This window comes from Pteropus alecto, unplaced genomic scaffold, assembly GCF_000325575.1.
Source record: "Pteropus alecto unplaced genomic scaffold, ASM32557v1 scaffold87, whole genome shotgun sequence".
NCBI classification, from domain to species: domain Eukaryota; kingdom Metazoa; phylum Chordata; class Mammalia; order Chiroptera; family Pteropodidae; genus Pteropus; species Pteropus alecto.
This window is the reverse complement of record NW_006443225.1, coordinates 19,664,788-19,670,893: the sequence shown is the minus strand read 5'-3', so window position 1 is coordinate 19,670,893 and position 6,106 is coordinate 19,664,788. Positions and strand designations below refer to the sequence as shown.

The following is a 6,106-nucleotide window of genomic DNA, read 5'->3' as shown; positions in this document are numbered from 1 at the left end:
CATCCGCCCCACGCGCACACAGCCGGGGTCGGCACGCCTCCGTGGTGTGAACCCCAGCCCCGTCGGCCACGCGCAGCGCTGGCCGTCCACCCGGCAGCGGCCCTGTGCCCCGCCATCCCCACGCAGGCGCATTTCCACAGTGGCCACCACCTCTCTTGGTTCCCCGTGTGGCGGCCAGCGGTGCTCAGTGAATACCTGTCACTGGTGAAGAGAATAAATGAGATAACACGGAAAGTGACTAACACAGAACCTGACACTTAGTCCCCAACTCCGAGTAAAACTGCCCGCCTCTTCTTTACACTGACCGGGTTCCTGTTGCGAGATCCATCCTCGCATCTAAAGCACATTTATAGCCATTGATTTCAACGCTGATCTCTACTTAACTGCTGACTAAAGTCCGTAAGTATAAAGTATTTATTTTTAAACGGTCGGCATTTTAAATCCTGCTTCACACACAACGTCCTCGAGGAATGTGGGCTGACTGAATGAACGGGGAGATGAGATTTCAATTCAGTGTGATAAAGGCCAAAATCTATACAAAGGACAAACAGGCGCACAGAGAAAGAAATGCCAGCTAACGCTCTGGAAAGTTATGGAAACCACATGAAGGATTTAAAATGTGAGCTCTATGAATGGAATCTTTCAAAAGAAAGGGAAGAAGTAGCACAGACCAAGAAAAGGAGGCATTTCACATTCCTGACAGGTGATTCATCCAGGACACGGACTAAGAGAGAGAAATAGGAACGCTGGGGTGGCAGTGGCTGCGGGGGCCACGTCACGGAGGCCCTGGCATGCCACCTGCCATGCTCAAGGGCCGGGCCGCCTCATCTCATAAGTGACTGAGCAATAACGAAGGATTCTGAGCCGGTGACCACAGTGGGTTCCAGAATTCTCTCACTCTGGTAGCAAAAGTGAAAGATGCCTGTCCAGTGTCGAGGAGACCGACGGGGCTAACTGTACTGTCCCCAGGCAATGGACGCGGGTGCCGACGTGGAAGCATCCGCAGCGATGATGGAAGGGGAGGCCGTTTTGAAAGATATTTAGAAAACAACCGACAGACACCACTTGGGACAGGGGTAAGGGATGGAGGAGTGGACATCTGGGGCAATTCTCCAGTTTTCCGCGTCGAGTGGTCCAGTAGGGAGGAACGGCAGCAGCAGCCGAAGCAGAGAGGGGACAGAAAGCCCAAGGCAAGAGGAGAAACGATGCCATGAAGGTGCCAACGCGACGGACAAGTGGAAATGCTCAACCAGCCGAGCCGACGCTGCCAGCGGACCTAGAAGCGGACCCTCCCTGCAAAGGAGCTCTTCAAAGCCACCAACCCTTCTCCAAAAGCTGGACATCTTCACCTGTTAGATGCAACGCCATCCGAGCCCTTCTGCCTCTCACCTGGGACTCGCACAGGCCATCGTTGTCACCTCTCACCATGCCGCCGACTCTCTGCACAGAGGACAATCTTCACTGCTCTCCAGCACCCACGTTCCACTCCCCCTTCCTAACGGCGTCCAGCTTTTTATTCACACACCCCAGCCCCACACAACCCGTGCACTTCGGGTCAAGCTGACTCAGTCTCCTACCTCAGGGGCAGACCTTGGGTGACTTCGGCCAGCAAACGTTCTCTGCCCGGGCCAAGGTCACTGGTGTACTGTTAGGCGTGTGGCTTAAACAGCCCAGCCGGGATGATTCTCAAGACTCTTGCTTCCAATATTCAGATGGAAGTTCTTTCTTCGACAAGAATAAACAAGGAAACAGATGTAACACTGTGTTGTTGGGACATTAGGGTTCTTACAGCAATTAAATGAGCCAGTATATATATTAATGAATATTTGCTGAATGACTGGGAAGTACCTACAGCATTTTAAGTTCTCGGGAAAGGCGAAGCTTTATTATTTGGACTTACTGGAGTAAAGGCGGTAACAATGGAAAACCCCAACTGGGCTTGAGACAGACCTGGGCTTGAGTCCCGACCTTGCCAACCAAGATAACTTCAGAGAATAACTTTCCCTATAAAAAGGACAAAATAACCGGCCTCTCAGAGACTCGATCTATAAAGTAAATTACAATAGCAGCACCTGTCTAATGGGAGCATTGTGAGGCTTAAACAAATTAATGCACCTAAAATCAATAGGACAGTTCTCTGCTCACAGTGAACTACTATTCATTCGACAAATATCCATATACATTATTATTCATACTATCTTTTTAAGTGGTTGAAGTACTTCATTGACTCGAGATAATAGCTATTGTCCATTTCGTCAGGTCTGTACTAAGCACTTAACGAGCGTGATCATTTTTACTTTTCACAACAACCCTATGAGAAAGGACTATTGTTGTTGCATATTACAGATGAAAAGAAGTCAGAAGTAATCCAAACAAAAGACCAAAGGTAGCCCAGATGATTTAAGCCCTCCCTGAGAGAACCGAGCTCACCCTGGACTGATAGAACGGAGACTTGCTACTTCTTCCCGGGCTGTATTTTTCTCCCTGTAAACTTTTTTTTGGGGGGTGGGGGGGAGCGGGGAGGAGGATCTCTTACATACTGGGATGTTGAAACCTGGCACTGGGACCTCAGAAAACAGGATTTTTCTCCGTGTTTATAGCAGGTGTTGGAGCATACTGGAAACTTAATTAAGACTTAAATGTACAATAATACTGGATTCATTTGTCTGCTTAATTTCAGATTTAGATTTTTTGTTTGTTTTCATTTTGTTTTGGCTCTGACTAATGCCCTTTACATACCATTGCTAACCGGGCTGAGATATTTGTTTAATTACCCACTTCAGGTTTTAAGAGATAAAAACTCAGAAAACATTAGATCCGAAGCAGACCTTAGAAATCGTCTATCTAGCCCAGCGGTTTACAAATCATTGAGGAAATGAAGAACTCCTTCTCTGTAACCAGCGACGCTTCACTTTATTTGTTCCATAGAATGAGCTTTCACTGAACGTTTCTGTGAAGCCAAATTCCATGAGAAGTGTATGTGTGTGTTTGTGTTAAACCACCATGCTGATCCAATAAGAAAACTTTAATCACTCATTTTCACACTTTACCCATGTGGGTTAACTCCATCGTGTGCCAGAGGGTCCGACGGCCAGTGGAGAAGAAGAAAAAGACGTGGCCTCCACCTCAAGACCCACGCGGTGTGATCGGGAAGGCAGACATGCCGAAATAAGCATATCCGACGGCAGGCCGGCCACCGCAGAAGCCTGCAGGGGGCTGCGAGGACGTGGTGGCGGGGGGTCAGACACGCTCTTGGAGTGCAGGTCACCCAGAGTCGAGCCCCAGAAATAGGCTGGGAGAAGGAGGAAAATTCCAGGCAAAAGCAACAACAAATGCTAGCAAGAGAGAAACGGAGAGCTCAGAATGACAAACAACTGACAAGGTGGGACTTTGAGATTCACTACATGTGACAGGTACTCAGTAAATAGCTGGTTAACTGATTAACTAATTAATTAATCTAGAGGAAGCAGGCCATAAAAGTGGCTAAAAGTCAGTTCATGAAGGGGCCCATGAGCCTACACAAAAAATTTAGATTTTATTCTCTAAAGTAGGAGTTGAAAATGCAAATGTCTACACAGATCTTACAGGAAATGTGAGTAAGTGGGCCGGGTGTAAAACAACTGGAAACTGTGAGAACCGTGTACAGAGCACCTGCCTTATACAGGTACCATACAAGGTACTGTCAGCACATAGGTGTCCAGTATATGACCCCGGCCCTCGGGCCACACGCGTACACAGTCCTCACGATATAATGTGACGCTTGGCTCCGCTCAGGAATGAAATACAGTGTGATCGTAGAAAAGGAGCTTTTTTCACTGCATCTGAGGAGACTGGGACAGTGTCGCTGATGAGGATGCATGTGAGCCGGACGTGAGGAAGAACAGGAGCTCGTCTCTCTACTTCCGGCTACACCTGAATGCCCTTCAGTCCAACCAGGCCCGTCACCTCACTGTCCCACAGCACCCCGCGCTGTTACGCCCTCTCCCAAGTCTCTGACTCTGCCCAGGGTGCCCTGCCTCCTGTCTTCGCTTCTCCAATTGCCCTTAGAGACCTCGTGAAGGCCTTCCTCACGCATGAAACCCACGAGGACCTCGCAGGTTCCAAATGTCAACTGAGAAAGTATCAGAGGCGAGACACCGCTGAAAGGCATCCGGGACACGACAGAGCGCACAAGTGCTCAGGAAGGCTGGCCGTGCGAGCTGAGACGCTTACTGGTTTGGAAGTCAAGGACTCACCGGCTCTGCGACTTCAGGCACATCTTCCAGCCTCTGTTTTCCTCAGCAGGCTTAGCTCCAAAATGGAGGCTTAGCCTCGACCATCACAGTCTCTTTGAGTTATAAGATTACGACTGTGATTTTGTGAAGAAATGTGATCTCTATTTCCAGTAGGATTTCCACACATCCTTATGGAATGTGACGAGTGGAAAATCACTAACCGATGGTAGCCACTGAAGAGTGTCCTCTCTGTACCATTTTAAATGTCACAGAATTCCTACCGGGGATTTAAGAAACTGCATAGGTCACAGGGTCAGTGCAATAAAGCTGGCTGTCCTGTTGTCCTCTTAACTACTCTGGTCACCTTCTGCTACTCTCAGAATAGACCACTTGCGGCTCCTCCTCGGGACACTTACGATTTCATGGCGGCGAGAAAACAGAAGGCAGGTGGAGCACGGACGCTGAACACGGAGATGACAGAAACAGTGCCTGTGGCGAGCGGCACACGTGAATCAGGGGGCCGGTGAAATTACACCAAAACACTAACTGAAGAGAGTTGTTCGTATGTGACTTCAGTTATCATAAACCCTTTGAGAAGGAATTGTTTGCATTTTATCAACTTTTACTATTCATTCATTTAACTTCATTCCGACTGGCCGTATCAGCTGTACTTTTGGTTATAAACCAAAGAACCAACTCTGGCTGGAGTTAAGCAAAAAGCAAACCTATTGGAAGAACATTATGGTATCTCATGACCTCCGAGAAAAAGTGAGACGGGGAAAGACCAGATCATTTCCAGGGGTCTCAGCAGTGGGACTCCGTGGACCGTCTGGTCACAGAATTCCCTTTAGTCTGACTTCGGCTCCTGTGACTTCCACCCTGTATGTCTAACCCTCCCCATCCATTTCAGTTCGTGGGAGACAGCATCCTTTAAACACGGCTTGGGTCAAATGTCTTCCTTAGGCACAATCAACTCTGACAAAAAACACCTGTTAGAAGAGTAACACATCACAAACGCGGCCACCGGGGGTCAGCCTGTGGAGGAGGGACCGCCTCCAGGGAAGCGGGTAAGGGGATCTAGGAAGCGACCTCGAGAGGTGTCCGTGCCAAACGCACATGCTTTTTCCTGCTGTGGTTTCTTCCCTCTTCTGCTGTGCCCTGAACCCCCACCCCCACCCCCAGTCACCAGACCTGGGTCGTACGGTAGTTACCAAAATCTGTACATCATCGCATACCTTGAGTGGTCCTAAAACCAGTATTATGCCAGAAACCAGATTATCGACCTATGTTCATTTTGAAACAACGACTATCGGTGTTCCCCAGTCGTGGGAATACACCTCATCCCTGGAAATCACGGAACCGTCTCATATCGAACTGCATACTTATGACAAACAGGCCTGTAGACCGGCCTGAATTTTGGCATCTGACTACCAAGGAACGACTTTCCCGAACACCTTACAGGCCTTCAGAAGTGCGAGCCTAACACGCCCAACAGCCGTGTCACTTGGGATAAAACTGCTCCCGACGTTAAAACGAAGACCAGACAACAGACACGCCAGACTCTCAGCTCCCGGCCGAGGACTCGTGAACTTGGCCGGACGAAGCGGCTGCAGGGCAGAGCTCCGCTTCCCAGTCCGGGAATCGATCGCCACCCCTCGGGGCGCCGCGGACGCCGCAGACCGCCGGGTGACCCCACGAGAACCAGCCGGGCGGAGGGCGCCTACACGCCCCAGGATGCAACGCGGCGCCCGACCCGCGTCCCTCCCGGGAACCGTCGCCCTCGCCGACCACCTGTCAGGCACACGCGGTGTCGCGGCCTCCGCGTGTCCAACCTGAACTTGTAAAAACGAAACTGCGGCAGAGAGAGCACGACGCTTACCGCGGAACCGGAC

The 6,106-nt window shown here is 50.0% G+C and overlaps 1 long non-coding RNA gene across 13 annotated transcripts in view; it reads right to left on the bottom strand.

The window, feature by feature from the left end:
- Positions 1 to 6,106, bottom strand: part of LOC107196543 — a 15,283-nt gene that overhangs the window by 8,452 nt on the left and 725 nt on the right. The window contains exons 1-2 of one of the 13 annotated variants that reach the window (XR_003043719.1): positions 6,094 to 6,106; positions 1,578 to 1,725 (exon numbers count right to left, since the gene is read on the bottom strand). The exons of 2 other annotated variants lie outside the window; for them this stretch is intronic. This is a non-coding gene — a long non-coding RNA (uncharacterized LOC107196543). 10 more of the 13 variants (XR_003043716.1, XR_003043718.1, XR_003043720.1 and 7 more) reach the window with 10 other exon arrangements.